The sequence below is a fragment of the Vidua macroura genome, chromosome W (genome assembly GCF_024509145.1).
Source record: "Vidua macroura isolate BioBank_ID:100142 chromosome W, ASM2450914v1, whole genome shotgun sequence".
Taxonomy (NCBI): domain Eukaryota; kingdom Metazoa; phylum Chordata; class Aves; order Passeriformes; family Viduidae; genus Vidua; species Vidua macroura.
In genome coordinates this window covers 7,228,152-7,246,974 of record NC_071610.1, presented here as the reverse complement: position 1 = coordinate 7,246,974, position 18,823 = coordinate 7,228,152, and positions in this window count along the sequence as shown.

Below are 18,823 nucleotides of genomic sequence, written 5' to 3'. Positions count from 1 at the left end.
GGGGCTTGGCGGGAGTTCGAATGTAAGGCTCGGCAGGACGTTCGACCTTACCTCGGCAGGGAGACCAAGCTTCCCAAGCCAAGTAGGACAGTCAGGCAAGGGAGCTAGGCCGGAGTTCGAGTGTATGGCTCGTCAGGACGTTCGACCTTACCTCGGCAGGGAGACCAAGCTTCCCAAGCCTGGAAGGAGAGTCAGGCAAGGGGGCTTGGCCGGAGTTCGAGTGTAAGGCTCGGCAGGACGTTCGACCTTAGCTCGGCAGGGAGACCAATCTTCCCAAGCCAAGTAGGACAGTCAGGCAAGGGAGCTAGGCCGGAGTTCGAGTGTAAGGCTCGGCAGGACGTTCGACCTTACCTCGGCAGGGAGACCAAGCTTCCCAAGCCTAGTAGGAGAGTCAGGCAAGGGGACTTGGCCAGAGTTCGAGTGTACGGCTCGGCAGGATGTTTGCCCTTACCTCAGCAGGGAGACCAAGCTTCCCAAGCCTAGCAGGAGAGTCAGGCAAGGGGGCTTGGCCGGAGTTCGAGTGTAAAGCACAGCAGGACGTTCGACCTTACCTCGGCAGGGAGACCAAGCTTCCCAACTCTAATAGGGTCAGGCAAGGGGGCTTGGCCGGAGTTCGAGTGTAAGGCTCGGCAGGACGGTCGACCTTACCTCAGCAGGGAGACCAAGCTTCCCAACTCTAATAGGGTCAGGGAAGGGGGCTTGGCTGGCGTTCGAGTGTAAGGCTCGGCAGGACGTTCGACCTTACCTCGGCAGGGAGACCAAGCTTCCCAAGCCTAGTAGGAGAGTCAGGCAAGGGGGCTTGGCGGGAGTTCGAGTGTAAGGCTCGGCAGGACGTTCGACGTTACCTCGGCAGGGAGACCAGTTTTCCCAAGCCTAGTAGGAGAGTCAGTCAAGGGGGCTTGGCCGGAGTTCGAGTGTAAGGCTCGGCAGGACGTTCGACCTTACCTCGGCAGGGAGACCAAGCTTCCCAAGCCAAGTAGGACAGTCAGGCAAGGGAGCTAGGCCGGAGTTCGAGTGTATGGCTCGTCAGGACGTTCGACCTTACCTCGGCAGGGAGACCAAGCTTCCCAAGCCTAGTAGGAGAGTCAGGCAAGGGAGTTTGGCCGGAGTTCGAGTGTAAGGCTCGGCAGGATGTTCGACCTTACCTCGGCAGGGAGACCAAGCTTCCCAAGCCGAGTAGGAGAGTCAGGCAAGGGGGCTTGGCTGGAGTTCGAGTGTAAGGCTCGGCAGGACGTTCGGCCTTACCTCGGCAGGGAGACCAATTTTCCCAAGCCTAGTAGGAGAGTCAGGCAAGGGGGCTTGGCAGGAGTTCGAGTGTAAGGCTCGGCAGGACGTTCGACCTTACCTCGACAGGGAGACCAAGCTTCCCAAGCCTGGAAGGAGAGCCAGGCAAGGGGGCTTGGCCGGAGTTCGAGTGTAAGGCTCGGCAGGACGTTCGACCTTACCTCGGCAGGGAGACCAATCTTCCCAAGCCAAGTAGGACAGTCAGGCAAGGGAGCTAGGCCGGAGTTCGAGTGTATGGCTCGGCAGGACAGTCGACCTTACCTCGGCAGGGAGACCAAGCTTCTCAAGCCTAGTAGGAGAGTCAGGCAAGGGGGCTTTGCCGGAGTTCGAGTTTAAGGCTCGGCAGGACGTTTGACCTTACCTCAGCAGGGAGACCAAGCTTCCCAAGCCTAGCAGGAGAGTCAGGCAAGGGGGCTTGGCTGGAGTTCGATTGTAAAGCTCGGCAGGACGTTCTACCTTACCTCGGCAGGGAGACCAAGCTTCCCAAGCCTAGTAGGGCCAGGCAAGGGGGCTTTGCCGGAGTTCGAGTGTACGGCTCGGCAGGACGTTCGACCTTACCTCAGCAGGGAGACCACACTTCCCAAGTCTAATAGGGTCAGGCAAGGGGGCTTGACCGGAGTTCGAGTGTAAGGCTCGGCAGGACGTTCGACCCTACCTCGGCAGGGAGACCAAGCTTCCCAAGCCTAGCACGAGAGTCAAGCATGGGGGCTTGGCCGGAGTTAGAGTGTAAAGCTCAGCAGGATGTTCGACCTTACCTCGGCAGGGAGACCAAGCTTTCCAAGCCTAGTAGGAGAGTCAGGCAAGGGAGTTTGTCCGGAGATCAAGTGTAAGGCTCGGAAGGACCTTCGACCTTACCTCGGCAGGGAGACCAAGCTTCCCACGCCTAGTAGGAGAGTCAGGCAAGGGGGCTTGGCCGGAGTTCGAGTGTAAGGCTCGGCAGGATGTTCGACCTTACCTCGACAGGGAGACCAAGCTTCCCAGGCCTAGTAGGAGAGTCAGGCAAGGGGGCTTGGCTGGAGTTCGAGTGTAAAGCTCGGCAGGACGTTCGACCTTACCTCGGCAGGGAGACCAATCTTCCCAAGCCTAGTAGGAGAGTCAGGCAAGGGGGCTTGGCCGGAGTTCAAGTGTAAGGCTTGGCAGGACGTTCGACCTCACCTCAGCAGGGAGACCAAGCTTCCCAAGGCTAGTAGGAGAGTCAGGCAAGGGGACTTGGCCTGAGTTCGAGTGTAAGGCTCGGCAGGACGTTCGACCTTACCTCGGCAGGGAGACCAAGCTTCCCAAGCCGAGTAGGAGAGTCAGGCAAGGGAGCTAGGCCGGAGTTCGAGTGTAAGGCTCGGCAGGACGTTCGACCTTAGCTCGGCAGGGAGACCAAGCTTCCCAAGCCTAGTGGGGTCAGGCAAGGGGGCTTGGCCGGAGTTCGAGTGTAAGCCTTGGCAGGACGTTCGACTTCTACCTCGGCAGGGAGACCAAGCTTCCCAACTCTAATAGGGTCAGGGAAGGGGGCTTGGCTGGCGTTCGAGTGTAAGGCTCGGCAGGACGTTCGACCTTACCTCGGCAGGGAGACCAAGCTTCCCAAGCCGAGTAGGAGAGTCAGGCAAGGGAGCTAGGCCGGAGTTCGAGTGTAAGGCTCGGCAGGACGTTCGACCATACCTCGACAGGCACACCAAGACTCCCAAGCCTAGTTGGAGAGTCAGGCAAGGGGGCTTGGCCGGAGTTCGAGTGTACGGCTCGGCAGGACGTTCGACCTTACCTCGGCAGGGAGACCAATCTTCCCAAGCCTAGTAGGAGAGTCAGGCAAGGGGGCTTGGCCGGAGTTCAAGTGTAAGGCTTGGCAGGACGTTCGACCTCACCTCGGCAGGGAGACCAAGCTTCCCAAGGCTAGTAGGAGAGTCAGGCAAGGGGGCTTGGCAGGAGTTCGAGTGTAAGGCTCGGTCGGACGTTCGACCTTACCTCGGCAGGGAGACCAAGCTTCCCAAGCCTAGTGGGGTCAGGCAAGGGGGCTTGGCCGGAGTTCGAGTGTAAGCCTTGGCAGGACGTTCGACTTCTACCTCGGCAGGGAGACCAAGCTTCCCAACTCTAATAGGGTCAGGGAAGGGGGCTTGGCTGGCGTTCGAGTGTAAGGCTCGGCAGGACGTTCGACCTTACCTCGGCAGGGAGACCAAGCTTCCCAAGCCGAGTAGGAGAGTCAGGCAAGGGGGCTTGGCAGGAGTTCGAGTGTAAGGCTCGGCAGGACGTTCGACCTTACCTCGACAGGGAGACCAAGCTTCCCAAGCCTGGAAGGAGAGTCAGGCAAGGGGGCTTGGCCGGAGTTCGAGTGTAAGGCTCGGCAGGACGTTCGACCTTACCTCGGCAGGGAGACCAATCTTCCCAAGCCAAGTAGGACAGTCAGGCAAGGGAGCTAGGCCGGAGTTCGAGTGTATGGCTCGGCAGGACAGTCGACCTTACCTCGGCAGGGAGACCAAGCTTCTCAAGCCTAGTAGGAGAGTCAGGCAAGGGGGCTTTGCCGGAGTTCGAGTTTAAGGCTCGGCAGGACGTTTGACCTTACCTCAGCAGGGAGACCAAGCTTCCCAAGCCTAGCAGGAGAGTCAGGCAAGGGGGCTTGGCTGGAGTTCGATTGTAAAGCTCGGCAGGACGTTCTACCTTACCTCGGCAGGGAGACCAAGCTTCCCAAGCCTAGTAGGGCCAGGCAAGGGGGCTTGGCCGGAGTTCGAGTGTACGGCTCGGCAGGACGTTCGACCTTACCTCAGCAGGGAGACCACACTTCCCAAGTCTAATAGGGTCAGGCAAGGGGGCTTGACCGGAGTTCGAGTGTAAGGCTCGGCAGGACGTTCGACCCTACCTCGGCAGGGAGACCAAGCTTCCCAAGCCTAGCACGAGAGTCAAGCATGGGGGCTTGGCCGGAGTTAGAGTGTAAAGCTCAGCAGGATGTTCGACCTTACCTCGGCAGGGAGACCAAGCTTTCCAAGCCTAGTAGGAGAGTCAGGCAAGGGAGTTTGTCCGGAGATCAAGTGTAAGGCTCGGAAGGACCTTCGACCTTACCTCGGCAGGGAGACCAAGCTTCCCACGCCTAGTAGGAGAGTCAGGCAAGGGGGCTTGGCCGGAGTTCGAGTGTAAGGCTCGGCAGGATGTTCGACCTTACCTCGACAGGGAGACCAAGCTTCCCAGGCCTAGTAGGAGAGTCAGGCAAGGGGGCTTGGCTGGAGTTCGAGTGTAAAGCTCGGCAGGACGTTCGACCTTACCTCGGCAGGGAGACCAATCTTCCCAAGCCTAGTAGGAGAGTCAGGCAAGGGGGCTTGGCCGGAGTTCAAGTGTAAGGCTTGGCAGGACGTTCGACCTCACCTCAGCAGGGAGACCAAGCTTCCCAAGGCTAGTAGGAGAGTCAGGCAAGGGGACTTGGCCTGAGTTCGAGTGTAAGGCTTGGCAGGACGTTCGACCTTACCTCGGCAGGGAGACCAAGCTTCCCAAGCCTAGTAGGGTCAGGCAAAGGGGCTTGGCCGGAGTTCGAGTGTAAGGCTCGGCAGGACGTTCGACCTTAGCTCGGCAGGGAGACCAAGCTTCCCAAGCCTAGTGGGGTCAGGCAAGGGGGCTTGGGCGGAGTTCGAGTGTAAGCCTTGGCAGGACGTTCGACTTCTACCTCGGCAGGGAGACCAAGCTTCCCAACTCTAATAGGGTCAGGGAAGGGGGCTTGGCTGGCGTTCGAGTGTAAGGCTCGGCAGGACGTTCGACCTTACCTCGGCAGGGAGACCAAGCTTCCCAAGCCGAGTAGGAGAGTCAGGCAAGGGAGCTAGGCCGGAGTTCGAGTGTAAGGCTCGGCAGGACGTTCGACCATACCTCGACAGGCACACCAAGACTCCCAAGCCTAGTTGGAGAGTCAGGCAAGGGGGCTTGGCCGGAGTTCGAGTGTACGGCTCGGCAGGACGTTCGACCTTACCTCGGCAGGGAGACCAATCTTCCCAAGCCTAGTAGGAGAGTCAGGCAAGGGGGCTTGGCCGGAGTTCAAGTGTAAGGCTTGGCAGGACGTTCGACCTCACCTCGGCAGGGAGACCAAGCTTCCCAAGGCTAGTAGGAGAGTCAGGCAAGGGGGCTTGGCAGGAGTTCGAGTGTAAGGCTCGGTCGGACGTTCGACCTTACCTCGGCAGGGAGACCAAGCTTCCCAAGCCTAGTGGGGTCAGGCAAGGGGGCTTGGCCGGAGTTCGAGTGTAAGCCTTGGCAGGACGTTTGACTTCTACCTCGGCAGGGAGACCAAGCTTCCCAAGCCTAGTAGGAGAGTCAGGCAAGGGGGCTCGGGCAGAGCTCGAGTGAAAGGCTCGGCAGGACGTTCGACCTTACCTCGGCAGGGAGACCAAGCTTCCCAAGCCTAGTAGGAAGAGTCAGGCAAGGGGGCTTGGCCGGAGTTCAAGTGTAAGGCTCGGCAGGACGTTCGACCTTACCTTGGCAGGGAGACCAAGCTTCCCAAGCCAAGTAGGAGCGTCAGGCAATGGAGCTAGGCCGGAGTTCGAGTGTAAGGCTCGGCAGGACGTTCGACCTTACCTCAGAAGGGAGACCAAGCTTCCCAAGCCTAGTAGGAGAGTCCGGCAAGGGGGCTTGGCCGGAGTTCGAGTGTAAGGCTCGGCAGGACGTTCGACCTTACCTCGGCAGGGAGACCAAACTTCCCAAGTCTAATAGGGTCAGGCAAGGGGACGTGGCTGGAGTTCGAGTGTAAGGCTCGGCAGGACGTTCGACCTTACCTCGGCAGGGAGACCAAGCTTCCCAAGCCGAGTAGGAGAGTCAGGCAAGGGGGCTTGGGCGGAGTTCGAGTGTAAAGCTCGGCAGGACGTTCGACCTTACCTCAGCAGGGAGACCAAGCTTCCCAGGCCTCGTAGGTTCAGGCAAGGGGGCTTGGCCGGAGTTCGAGTGTAAGGCTCGGCAGGACGTTCGACCTTACCTCGGCAGGGAGACCAAGCTTCCCAAGCCGAGTAGGAGAGTCAGGCAAGGGAGCTAGGCCGGAGTTCGAGTGTAAGGCTCGGCAGGACGTTTGACCATACCTTGGCAGGGAGACCAAGACTCCCAAGCCTAGTTGGAGAGTCAGGCAATTGGGCTTGGCCTGAGTTCGAGTGTACGGTTCGGCAGGACGTTCGACCTTACCTCAGCAGGGAGACCACGCTTCCCAAATCTAATAGGGTCAGGCAAGGGGGCTTGACCGGAGTTCGAGTGTAAGGCTCGGCAGGACGTTCGACCTTACCTCGGCAGGGAGACCAAGCTTCCCAAGCCTAGCACGAGAGTCAAGCATGGGGGCTTGGCCGGAGTTGGAGTGTAAAGCTGAGCAGGACGTTCGACCTTACCTCGGCAGGGAGACCAAGCTTTCCAAGCCTTGTAGGAGAGTCAGGCAAGGGAGTTTGTCCGGAGATCAAGTGTAAGGCTCGGAAGGACGTTCGACCTTACCTCGGCAGGGAGACCAAGCTTCCCAAGCCTAGTAGGAAGAGTCAGGCAAGGGGGCTTGGCCGGAGTTCAAGTGTAAGGCTCGGCAGGACGTTCGACCTTACCTTGGCAGGGAGACCAAGCTTCCCAAGCCAAGTAGGAGCGTCAGGCAATGGAGCTAGGCCGGAGTTCGAGTGTAAGGCTCGGCAGGACGTTCGACCTTACCTCAGAAGGGAGACCAAGCTTCCCAAGCCTAGTAGGAGAGTCAGGCAAGGGGGCTTGGCCGGAGTTCGAGTGTAAGGCTCAGCAGGACGTTCGACCTTACCTCGGCAGGGAGACCAAACTTCCCAAGTCTAATAGGGTCAGGCAAGGGGACGTGGCTGGAGTTCGAGTGTAAGGCTCGGCAGGACGTTCGACCTTACCTCGGCAGGGAGACCAAGCTTCCCAAGCCGAGTAGGAGAGTCAGGCAAGGGGGCTTGGGCGGAGTTCGAGTGTAAAGCTCGGCAGGACGTTCGACCTTACCTCAGCAGGGAGACCAAGCTTCCCAGGCCTCGTAGGTTCAGGCAAGGGGGCTTGGCCGGAGTTCGAGTGTAAGGCTCGGCAGGACGTTCGACCTTACCTCGGCAGGGAGACCAAGCTTCCCAAGCCGAGTAGGAGAGTCAGGCAAGGGAGCTAGGCCGGAGTTCGAGTGTAAGGCTCGGCAGGACGTTCGACCATACCTTGGCAGGGAGACCAAGACTCCCAAGCCTAGTTGGAGAGTCAGGCAATTGGGCTTGGCCTGAGTTCGAGTGTACGGTTCGGCAGGACGTTCGACCTTACCTCAGCAGGGAGACCACGCTTCCCAAATCTAATAGGGTCAGGCAAGGGGGCTTGACCGGAGTTCGAGTGTAAGGCTCGGCAGGACGTTCGACCTTACCTCGGCAGGGAGACCAAGCTTCCCAAGCCTAGCACGAGAGTCAAGCATGGGGGCTTGGCCGGAGTTGGAGTGTAAAGCTCAGCAGGACGTTCGACCTTACCTCGGCAGGGAGACCAAGCTTTCCAAGCCTAGTAGGAGAGTCAGGCAAGGGAGTTTGTCCGCAGATCAAGTGTAAGGCTCGGAAGGACGTTCGACCTTACCTCGGCAGGGAGACCAAGCTTCCCAAGCCTAGTAGGAGAGTCAGGCAAGGGGGCTTGGCCGGAGTTCGAGTGTAAGGCTCGGCAGGACGTTCGACCTTACCTCGACAGGGAGACCAAGCTTCCCAGGCCTAGTAGGAGAGTCAGGCACGGGGACTTGGCCGGAGTTCGAGTGTAAAGCTCGGCAGGACGTTCGACCTTACCTCGGCAGGGAGACCAAGCTTCCCAAGCCAAGTAGGACAGTCAGGCAAGGGAGCTAGGCCGGAGTTCGAGTGTATGGCTCGGCAGGACGTTCGACCTTACCTCGGCAGGGAGACCAAGCTTCTCAAGCCTAGTAGGAGAGTCAGGCAAGGGGGCTTTGCCGGAGTAAGAGTGTAAGGCTCGGCAGGACGTTTGACCTTACCTCAGCAGGGAGACCAAGCTTCCCAAGCCTAGCAGGAGAGTCAGGCAAGGGGGCTTGGCTGGAGTTCGATTGTAAAGCTCGGCAGGAGGTTCTACCTTACCTCGGCAAGGAGACCAAGCGTCCCAAGCCTAGTAGGGCCAGGCAAGGGGGCTTGGCCGGAGTTCGAGTGTACGGCTTGGCAGGACGTTCGACCTTACCTCAGCAGGGAGACCACGCTTCCCAAGTCTAATAGGGTCAGGCAAGGGGGCTTGACCGGAGTTCGAGTGTAAGGCTCAGCAGGACGTTCGACCTTACCTCGGCAGGGAGACCAAGCTTCCCAAGCCAAGTAGGAGCGTCAGGCAATGGAGCTAGGCCGGAGTTCGAGTGTAAGGCTCGGCAGGACGTTCGACCTTACCTCAGAAGGGAGACCAAGCTTCCCAAGCCTAGTAGGAGAGTCAGGCAAGGGGGCTTGGCCGGAGTTCGAGTGTAAGGCTCGGCAGGACGTTCGACCTTACCTCGGCAGGGAGACCAAACTTCCCAAGTCTAATAGGGTCAGGCAAGGGGACGTGGCTGGAGTTCGAGTGTAAGGCTCGGCAGGACGTTCGACCTTACCTCGGCAGGGAGACCAAGCTTCCCAAGCCGAGTAGGAGAGTCAGGCAAGGGGGCTTGGGCGGAGTTCGAGTGTAAAGCTCGGCAGGACGTTCGACCTTACCTCAGCAGGGAGACCAAGCTTCCCAGGCCTCGTAGGTTCAGGCAAGGGGGCTTGGCCGGAGTTCGAGTGTAAGGCTCGGCAGGACGTTCGACCTTACCTCGGCAGGGAGACCAAGCTTCCCAAGCCGAGTAGGAGAGTCAGGCAAGGGAGCTAGGCCGGAGTTCGAGTGTAAGGCTCGGCAGGACGTTCGACCATACCTTGGCAGGGAGACCAAGACTCCCAAGCCTAGTTGGAGAGTCAGGCAATTGGGCTTGGCCTGAGTTCGAGTGTACGGTTCGGCAGGACGTTCGACCTTACCTCAGCAGGGAGACCACGCTTCCCAAATCTAATAGGGTCAGGCAAGGGGGCTTGGCCGGAGTTCGAGTGTAAGGCTCGGCAGGACGTTCGACCTTATCTCGGCTGGGAGACCAAGCTTCCCAAGCCTAGTGGGGTCAGGCAAGGGGGCTTGGCCAGAGTTCGAGTGTAAGGCTCGGCAGGACGTTCGACCTTACCTCGGCAGGGAGACCAATCTTCCCAAGCCTAGTAGGAGAGTCAGGCAAGGGGGCTTGGCCAGAGTTCAAGTGTAAGGCTTGGCAGGACTTTCGACCTCACCTCGGCAGGGAGACCAATCTTCCCAAGCCTAGTAGGAGAGTCAGGCAAGGGGGCTTGGCCAGAGTTCAAGTGTAAGGCTTGGCAGGACTTTCGACCTCACCTCGGCAGGGAGACCAAGCTTCCCAAGGCTAGTAGGAGAGTCAGGCAAGGGGGCTTGGCAGGAGTTCGAGTGTAAGGCTCGGCAGGACGTTCGACCTTACCTCGGCAGGGAGACCAAGCTTCCCAAGCCTAGTAGGAGAGTCAGGCAAGGGGGCTTGGCCGGAGTTCGAGTGTAAGGCTCGGCAGGACATTCGACCTTAGCTCGGCAGGGAGACCAAGCTTCCCAAGCCTAGTGGGGTCAGGCAAGGGGGCTTGGCCAGAGTTCGAGTGTAAGGCTCGGCAGGACGTTCGACCATACCTCGGCAGGGAGACCAAGCTTCCCAAGCCTAGTAGGAGAGTCAGGCAAGAGGGCTTGGCCGGAGTTCGAGTGTAAAGCTCGGCAGGACGTTCGACCTTACCTCGGCAGGGAGACCAATCTTCCCAAGCCTAGTAGGAGAGTCAGGCAAGGGGGCTTGGGCGGAGTTCGAGTGAAAGGCTCGGAAGGACGTTCGACCTTACCTCGGCAGGGAGACCAAGCTTCCCAAGCCTAGTAGGAGAGTCAGGCAAGGGGGCTTGGCCGGAGTTCGAGTGTACGGCTCGGCAGGACGTTCGACCTTACCTCGGCAGGGAGACCAAGCTTCCCAGGCCTAGTAGGAGAGTCAGGCAAGGGGACTTGGCCTGAGTTCGAGTGTAAGGCTCGGCAGGACGTTCGACCTTACCTCGGCAGGGAGACCAAGCTTCCCAAGCCTAGTAGGGTCAGGCAAGGGGGCTTGGCCGGAGTTCGAGTGTAAGGCTCGGCAGGACGTTCGACCTTACCTCGACAGGGAGACCAAGCTTCCCAGGCCTAGTAGGAGAGTCAGGCAAGCGGGCTTGGCCGGAGTTCGAGTGTAAAGCTCGGCAGGACGTTTGACCTTACCTCGGCAGGGAGACCAAGCTTCCCAAGCCGAGTAGGAGAGTCAGGCAAGGGAGCTAGGCCGGAGTTCGAGTGTAAGGCTCGGCAGGACGTTCGACCATACCTCGGCAGGGAGACCAAGACTCCCAAGCCTAGTTGGAGAGTCAGGGAAGGGGGCTTGGCCGGTGTTCGAGTGTACGGCGCGGCAGGACGTTCGACCTTACCTCAGCAGGGAGACCACGCTTCCCAAGTCTAATAGGGTCAGGCAAGGGGGCTTGACCGGAGTTCGAGTGTAAGGCTCGGCAGGACGTTCGACCTTACCTCGGCAGGGAGACCAAGCTTCCCAAGCCTAGTAGGTGAGTCAGGCAAGGGAGCTAGGCCGGAGTTCGAGTGTAAGGCTCGGGAGGACGTTCGACCATACCTCGGCAGGGAGACCAAGACTCCCAAGCCTAGTTGGAGAGTCAGGCAAGTGGGCTTGACCGGAGTTCGAGTGTACGGCTCGGCAGGACGTTCGACCTTACCTCAGCAGGGAGACCACGCTTCCCAAGTCTAATAGGGTCAGGCAAGGGGGCTTGACCGGAGTTCGAGTGTAAGTCTTGGCAGGACGTTCGACCTTACCTCGGCAGGGAGACCAAGCTTCCCAAGCCTAGCACGAGAGTCAAGCATGGGGGCTTGGCCGCAGTTCGAGTGTAAAGCTCAGCAGGACGTTTGACCTTACCTCGGCAGGGAGACCAAGCTTTCCAAGCCTAGTAGGAGAGTCAGGCAAGGGAGTTTGTCCGGAGGTCAAGTGTAAGGCTCGGAAGGACGTTCGACCTTACCTCGGCAGGGAGACCAAGCTTCCCAAGCCGAGTAGGAGAGTCAGGCAAGGGAGCTAGGCCGGAGTTCGAGTGTAAGGCTCGGCAGGACGTTCGACCATACCTCGGCAGGGAGACCAAGACTCCCAAGCCTAGTTGGAGAGTCAGGGAAGGGGGCTTGGCCGGAGTTCGAGTGTACGGCTCGGCAGGACGTTCGACCTTACCTCAGCAGGGAGACCACGCTTCCCAAGTCTAATAGGGTCAGGCAAGGGGGCTTGACCGGAGTTCGAGTGTAAGGCTCGGCAGGACGTACGACCCTACCTCGGCAGGGAGACCAAGCTTCCCAAGCCGAGTAGGAGAGTCAGGCAAGGGAACTAGGCCGGAGTTCGAGTGTAAGGCTCGGCAGGACGTTCGACCTGACCTCGCAGGGAGACCAAGCTTCCCAAGCCTAGTAGGAGAGTCAGGCAAGGGGGCTTGGCCGGAGTTCGAGTGTAAGGCTCTGCAGGATGTTCGACCTTACCTCGACAGGGAGACCAAGCTTCCCAGGCCTAGTAGGAGAGTCAGGCAAGGGGGCTTGGCTGGAGTTCGAGTGTAAAGCTCGGCAGGACGTTCGACCTTACCTCGGCAGGGAGACCAATCTTCCCAAGCCTAGTAGGAGAGTCAGGCAAGGGGGCTTGGCCGGAGTTCAAGTGCAAGGCTTGGCAGGACGTTCGACCTCACCTCGGCAGGGAGACCAAGCTTCCCAAGGCTAGTAGGAGAGTCAGGCGAGGGGACTTGGCCGGAGTTCGAGTGTAAAGCTCGGCAGGACGTTCGACCTTACCTCGGCAGGGAGACCAAGCTTCCCAAGCCAAGTAGGACAGTCAGGCAAGGGAGCTAGGCCGGAGTTCGAGTGTATGGCTCGGCAGGACGTTCGACCTTACCTCGGCAGGGAGACCAAGCTTCTCAAGCCTAGTAGGAGAGTCAGGCAAGGGGGCTTTGCCGGAGTAAGAGTGTAAGGCTCGGCAGGACGTTTGACCTTACCTCAGCAGGGAGACCAAGCTTCCCAAGCCTAGCAGGAGAGTCAGGCAAGGGGGCTTGGCTGGAGTTCGATTGTAAAGCTCGGCAGGACGTTCTACCTTACCTCGGCAGGGAGACCAAGCTTCCCAAGCCTAGTAGGGCCAGGCAAGGGGGCTTGGCCGGAGTTCGAGTGTACGGCTCGGCAGGACGTTCGACCTTACCTCAGCAGGGAGACCACGCTTCCCAAGTCTAATAGGGTCAGGCAAGGGGGCTTGACCGGAGTTCGAGTGTAAGGCTCGGCAGGACGTTCGACCTTACCTCGGCAGGGAGACCAAGCTTCCCAAGCCTAGTAGGTGAGTCAGGCAAGGGAGCTAGGCCGGAGTTCGAGTGTAAGGCTCGGCAGGACGTTCGACCATACCTCGGCAGGGAGACCAAGACTCCCAAGCCTAGTTGGAGAGTCAGGCAAGTGGGCTTGACCGGAGTTCGAGTGTACGGCTCGGCAGGACGTTCGACCTTACCTCAGCAGGGAGACCACGCTTCCCAAGTCTAATAGGGTCAGGCAAGGGGGCTTGACCGGAGTTCGAGTGTAAGTCTTGGCAGGACGTTCGACCTTACCTCGGCAGGGAGACCAAGCTTCCCAAGCCTAGCACGAGAGTCAAGCATGGGGGCTTGGCCGCAGTTCGAGTGTAAAGCTCAGCAGGACGTTTGACCTTACCTCGGCAGGGAGACCAAGCTTTCCAAGCCTAGTAGGAGAGTCAGGCAAGGGAGTTTGTCCGGAGGTCAAGTGTAAGGCTCGGAAGGACGTTCGACCTTACCTCGGCAGGGAGACCAAGCTTCCCAAGCCGAGTAGGAGAGTCAGGCAAGGGAGCTAGGCCGGAGTTCGAGTGTAAGGCTCGGCAGGACGTTCGACCATACCTCGGCAGGGAGACCAAGACTCCCAAGCCTAGTTGGAGAGTCAGGGAAGGGGGCTTGGCCGGAGTTCGAGTGTACGGCTCGGCAGGACGTTCGACCTTAACTCAGCAGGGAGACCACGCTTCCCAAGTCTAATAGGGTCAGGCAAGGGGGCTTGACCGGAGTTCGAGTGTAAGGCTCGGCAGGACGTACGACCCTACCTCGGCAGGGAGACCAAGCTTCCCAAGCCTAGCACGAGAGTCAAGCATGGGGGCTTGGCCGGAGTTCGAGTGTAAAGCTCAGCAGGACGTTCGACCTTACCTCGGCAGGGAGACCAAGCTTTCCAAGCCTAGTAGGACAGTCAGGCAAGGGAGTTTGTCCGGAGATCGAGTGTAAGGCTCGGAAGGACGTTCGACCTTACCTCGGCAGGGAGACCAAGCTTCCCAAGCCTAGTAGGAGAGTCAGGCAAGGGGGCTTGGCCGGAGTTCGAGTGTAAGGCTCGGCAGGATGTTCGACCTTACCTCGACAGGGAGACCAAGCTTCCCAGGCCTAGTAGGAGAGTCAGGCAAGGGGGCTTGGCTGGAGTTCGAGTGTAAAGCTCGGCAGGACGTTCGCCCTTAACTCGGCAGGGAGACCAAGCTTCCCAAGCCTAGTAGGAGAGTCAGGCAAGGGGGCTTGGCCGGAATTCAAGTGCAAGGCTTGGCAGGACGTTCGACCTCACCTCGGCAGGGAGACCAAGCTTCCCAAGGCTAGTAGGAGAGTCAGGCAAGGGGACTTGGCCGGAGTTCGAGTGTAAAGCTCGGCAGGACGTTCGACCTTACCTCGGCAGGGAGACCAAGCTTCCCAAGCCAAGTAGGACAGTCAGGCAAGGGAGCTAGGCCGGAGTTCGAGTGTATGGCTCGGCAGGACGTTCGACCTTACCTCGGCAGGGAGACCAAGCTTCTCAAGCCTAGTAGGAGAGTCAGGCAAGGGGGCTTTGCCGGAGTAAGAGTGTAAGGCTCGGCAGGACGTTTGACCTTACCTCAGCAGGGAGACCAAGCTTCCCAAGCCTAGCAGGAGAGTCAGGCAAGGGGGCTTGGCTGGAGTTCGATTGTAAAGCTCGGCAGGACGTTCTACCTTACCTCGGCAGGGAGACCAAGCTTCCCAAGCCTAGTAGGGCCAGGCAAGGGGGCTTGGCCGGAGTTCGAGTGTACGGCTCGGCAGGACGTTCGACCTTACCTCAGCAGGGAGACCACGCTTCCCAAGTCTAATAGGGTCAGGCAAGGGGGCTTGACCGGAGTTCGAGTGTAAGGCTCGGCAGGACGTTCGACCTTACCTCGGCAGGGAGACCAAGCTTCCCAAGCCTAGCACGAGAGTCAAGCATGGGGGCTTGGCCGGAGTTCGAGTGTAAAGCTCAGCAGGACGTTCGACCTTACCTCGGCAGGGAGACCAAGCTTTCCAAGCCTAGTAGGAGAGTCAGGCAAGGGAGTTTGTCCGGAGATCAAGTGTAAGGCTCGGAAGGACGTTCGACCTTACCTCGGCAGGGAGACCAAGCTTCCCACGCCTAGTAGGAGAGTCAGGCAAGGGGGCTTGGCCGGAGCTCGAGTGTAAGACTCGGCAGGATGTTCGACCTTACCTCGACAGGGAGACCAAGCTTCCCAGGCCTAGTAGGAGAGTCAGGCAAGGGGGCTTGGCTGGAGTTCGAGTGTAAAGCTCGGCAGGACGTTCGACCTTACCTCGACAGGGAGACCAAGCTTCCCAAGCCTAGTAGGAGAGTCAGGCAAGGGGGCTTGGCCGGAGTTCAAGTGTAAGGCTTGGCAGGACGTTCGACCTCACCTCGGCAGGGAGACCAAGCTTCCCAAGGCTAGTAGGAGAGTCAGGCAAGGGGGCTTGGCAGGAGTTCGAGTGTAAGGCTCGGTCGGACGTTCGACCTTACCTCGGCAGGGAGACCAAGCTTCCCAAGCCTAGTAGGAGAGTCAGGCAAGGGGGCTTGGCCGGAGTTCGAGTGTAAGGCTCGGCAGGACGTTCGACCTTACCTCAGCAGGGAGACCAAGCTTCCCAGGCCTAGTAGGAGAGTCAGGCAAAGGGACTTGGCCTGAGTTCGAGTGTAAGGCTTGGCAGGAAGTTCGACCTTACCTCAGCAGGGAGACCAAGCTTCCCAGGCCTAGTAGGAGAGTCAGGCAAGGGGACTTGGCCTGAGTTCGAGTGTAAGGCTTGGCAGGACGTTCGACCTTACCTCGGCAGGGAGACCAAGCTTCCCAAGCCTAGTAGGGTCAGGCAAAGGGGCTTGGCCGCAGTTCGAGTGTAAGGCTCGGCAGGACGTTCGACCTTAGCTCGGCAGGGAGACCAAGCTTCCCAAGCCTAGTGGGGTCAGGCAAGGGGGCTTGGCCGGAGTTCGAGTGTAAGCCTTGGCAGGACGTTCGACTTCTACCTCGGCAGGGAGACCAAGCTTCCCAAGCCTAGTAGGAGAGTCAGGCAAGGGGGCTTGGGCAGAGTTCGAGTGAAAGTCTCGGCAGGACGTTCGACCTTACCTCGGCAGGGAGACCAAGCTTCCCAAGCCTAGTAGGAAGAGTCAGGCAAGGGGGCTTGGCCGGAGTTCGAGTGTAAGGCTCGGCAGGACGTTCGACCTTACCTTGGCAGGGAGACCAAGCTTCCCAAGCCAAGTAGGAGAGTCAGGCAAGGGGGCTTGGCCGGAGTTCGAGCGTAAGGCTCGGCAGGACGTTCGACCTTACCTCGGCAGGGAGACCAAACTTCCCAAGTCTAATAGGGTCAGGCAAGGGGACTTGGCCGGAGTTCGAGTGTAAGGCTCGGCAGGACGTTCGACCTTACCTTGGCAGGGAGACCAAGCTTCCCAAGCCAAGTAGGAGAGTCAGGCAAGGGGGCTTGGGCGGAGTTCGAGTGTAAGGCTCGGCAGGACATTCGACCTTAGCTCGGCAGGGAGACCAAGCTTCCCAAGCCTAGTGGGGTCAGGCAAGGGGGCTTGGCCAGAGTTCGAGTGTAAGGCTCGGCAGGACGTTCGACCTTACCTCGGCAGGGAGACCAAGCTTCCCAAGCCTAGTAGGAGAGTCAGGCAAGGGGGCTTGGGCGGAGTTCGAGTGAAAGGCTCGGAAGGACGTTCGACCTTACCTCGGCAGGGAGACCAAGCTTCCCAAGCCTAGTAGGAGAGTCAGGCAAGGGGGCTTGGCCGGAGTTCGAGTGTACGGCTCGGCAGGACGTTCGACCTTACCTCGGCAGGGAGACCAAGCTTCCCAGGCCTAGTAGGAGAGTCAGGCAAGGGGACTTGGCCTGAGTTCGAGTGTAAGGCTCGGCAGGACGTTCGACCTTACCTCGGCAGGGAGACCACGCTTCCCAAGCCTAGTAGGGTCAGGCAAGGGGGCTTGGCCGGAGTTCGAGTGTAAGGCTCGGCAGGACGTTCGACCTTACCTCGACAGGGAGACCAAGCTTCCCAGGCCTAGTAGGAGAGTCAGGCAAGGGGGCTTGGCCGGAGTTCGAGTGTAAAGCTCGGCAGGACGTTTGACCTTACCTCGGCAGGGAGACCAAGCTTCCCAAGCCGAGTAGGAGAGTCAGGCAAGGGAGCTAGGCCGGAGTTCGAGTGTAAGGCTCGGCAGGACGTTCGACCATACCTCGGCAGGGAGACCAAGACTCCCAAGCCTAGTTGGAGAGTCAGGGAAGGGGGCTTGGCCGGTGTTCGAGTGTACGGCGCGGCAGGACGTTCGACCTTACCTCAGCAGGGAGACCACGCTTCCCAAGTCTAATAGGGTCAGGCAAGGGGGCTTGACCGGAGTTCGAGTGTAAGGCTCGGCAGGACGTTCGACCTTACCTCGGCAGGGAGACCAAGATTCCCAAGCCTAGTAGGTGAGTCAGGCAAGGGAGCTAGGCCGGAGTTCGAGTGTAAGGCTCGGGAGGACGTTCGACCATACCTCGGCAGGGAGACCAAGACTCCCAAGCCTAGTTGGAGAGTCAGGCAAGTGGGCTTGACCGGAGTTCGAGTGTACGGCTCGGCAGGACGTTCGACCTTACCTCAGCAGGGAGACCACGCTTCCCAAGTCTAATAGGGTCAGGCAAGGGGGCTTGACCGGAGTTCGAGTGTAAGTCTTGGCAGGACGTTCGACCTTACCTCGGCAGGGAGACCAAGCTTCCCAAGCCTAGCACGAGAGTCAAGCATGGGGGCTTGGCCGCAGTTCGAGTGTAAAGCTCAGCAGGACGTTTGACCTTACCTCGGCAGGGAGACCAAGCTTTCCAAGCCTAGTAGGAGAGTCAGGCAAGGGAGTTTGTCCGGAGGTCAAGTGTAAGGCTCGGAAGGACGTTCGACCTTACCTCGGCAGGGAGACCAAGCTTCCCAAGCCGAGTAGGAGAGTCAGGCAAGGGAGCTAGGCCGGAGTTCGAGTGTAAGGCTCGGCAGGACGTTCGACCATACCTCGGCAGGGAGACCAAGACTCCCAAGCCTAGTTGGAGAGTCAGGGAAGGGGGCTTGGCCGGAGCTCGAGTGTAAGACTCGGCAGGATGTTCGACCTTACCTCGACAGGGAGACCAAGCTTCCCAGGCCTAGTAGGAGAGTCAGGCAAGGGGGCTTGGCTGGAGTTCGAGTGTAAGGCTTGGCAGGACGTTCGACCTTACCTCGGCAGGGAGACCAAGCTTCCCAAGCCTAGTAGGGTCAGGCAAAGGGGCTTGGCCGCAGTTCGAGTGTAAGGCTCGGCAGGACGTTCGACCTCACCTCGGCAGGGAGACCAAGCTTCCCAAGGCTAGTAGGAGAGTCAGGCAAGGGGGCTTGGCAGGAGTTCGAGTGTAAGGCTCGGTCGGACGTTCGACCTTACCTCGGCAGGGAGACCAAGCTTCCCAAGCCTAGTAGGAGAGTCAGGCAAGGGGGCTTGGCCGGAGTTCGAGTGTAAGGCTCGGCAGGACGTTCGACCTTACCTCAGCAGGGAGACCAAGCTTCCCAGGCCTAGTAGGAGAGTCAGGCAAAGGGACTTGGCCTGAGTTCGAGTGTAAGGCTTGGCAGGAAGTTCGACCTTACCTCAGCAGGGAGACCAAGCTTCCCAGGCCTAGTAGGAGAGTCAGGCAAGGGGACTTGGCCTGAGTTCGAGTGTAAGGCTTGGCAGGACGTTCGACCTTACCTCGGCAGGGAGACCAAGCTTCCCAAGCCTAGTAGGGTCAGGCAAAGGGGCTTGGCCGCAGTTCGAGTGTAAGGCTCGGCAGGACGTTCGACCTTAGCTCGGCAGGGAGACCAAGCTTCCCAAGCCTAGTGGGGTCAGGCAAGGGGGCTTGGCCAGAGTTCGAGTGTAAGGCTCGGCAGGACGTTCGACCTTACCTCGGCAGGGAGACCAAGCTTCCCAAGCCTAGTAGGAGAGTCAGGCAAGGGGGCTTGGGCGGAGTTCGAGTGAAAGGCTCGGAAGGACGTTCGACCTTACCTCGGCAGGGAGACCAAGCTTCCCAAGCCTAGTAGGAGAGTCAGGCAAGGGGGCTTTGCCGGAGTAAGAGTGTAAGGCTCGGCAGGACGTTTGACCTTACCTCAGCAGGGAGACCAAGCTTCCCAAGCCTAGCAGGAGAGTCAGGCAAGGGGGCTTGGCTGGAGTTCGATTGTAAAGCTCGGCAGGACGTTCTACCTTACCTCGGCAGGGAGACCAAGCTTCCCAAGCCTAGTAGGGCCAGGCAAGGGGGCTTGGCCGGAGTTCGAGTGTACGGCTCGGCAGGACGTTCGACCTTACCTCAGCAGG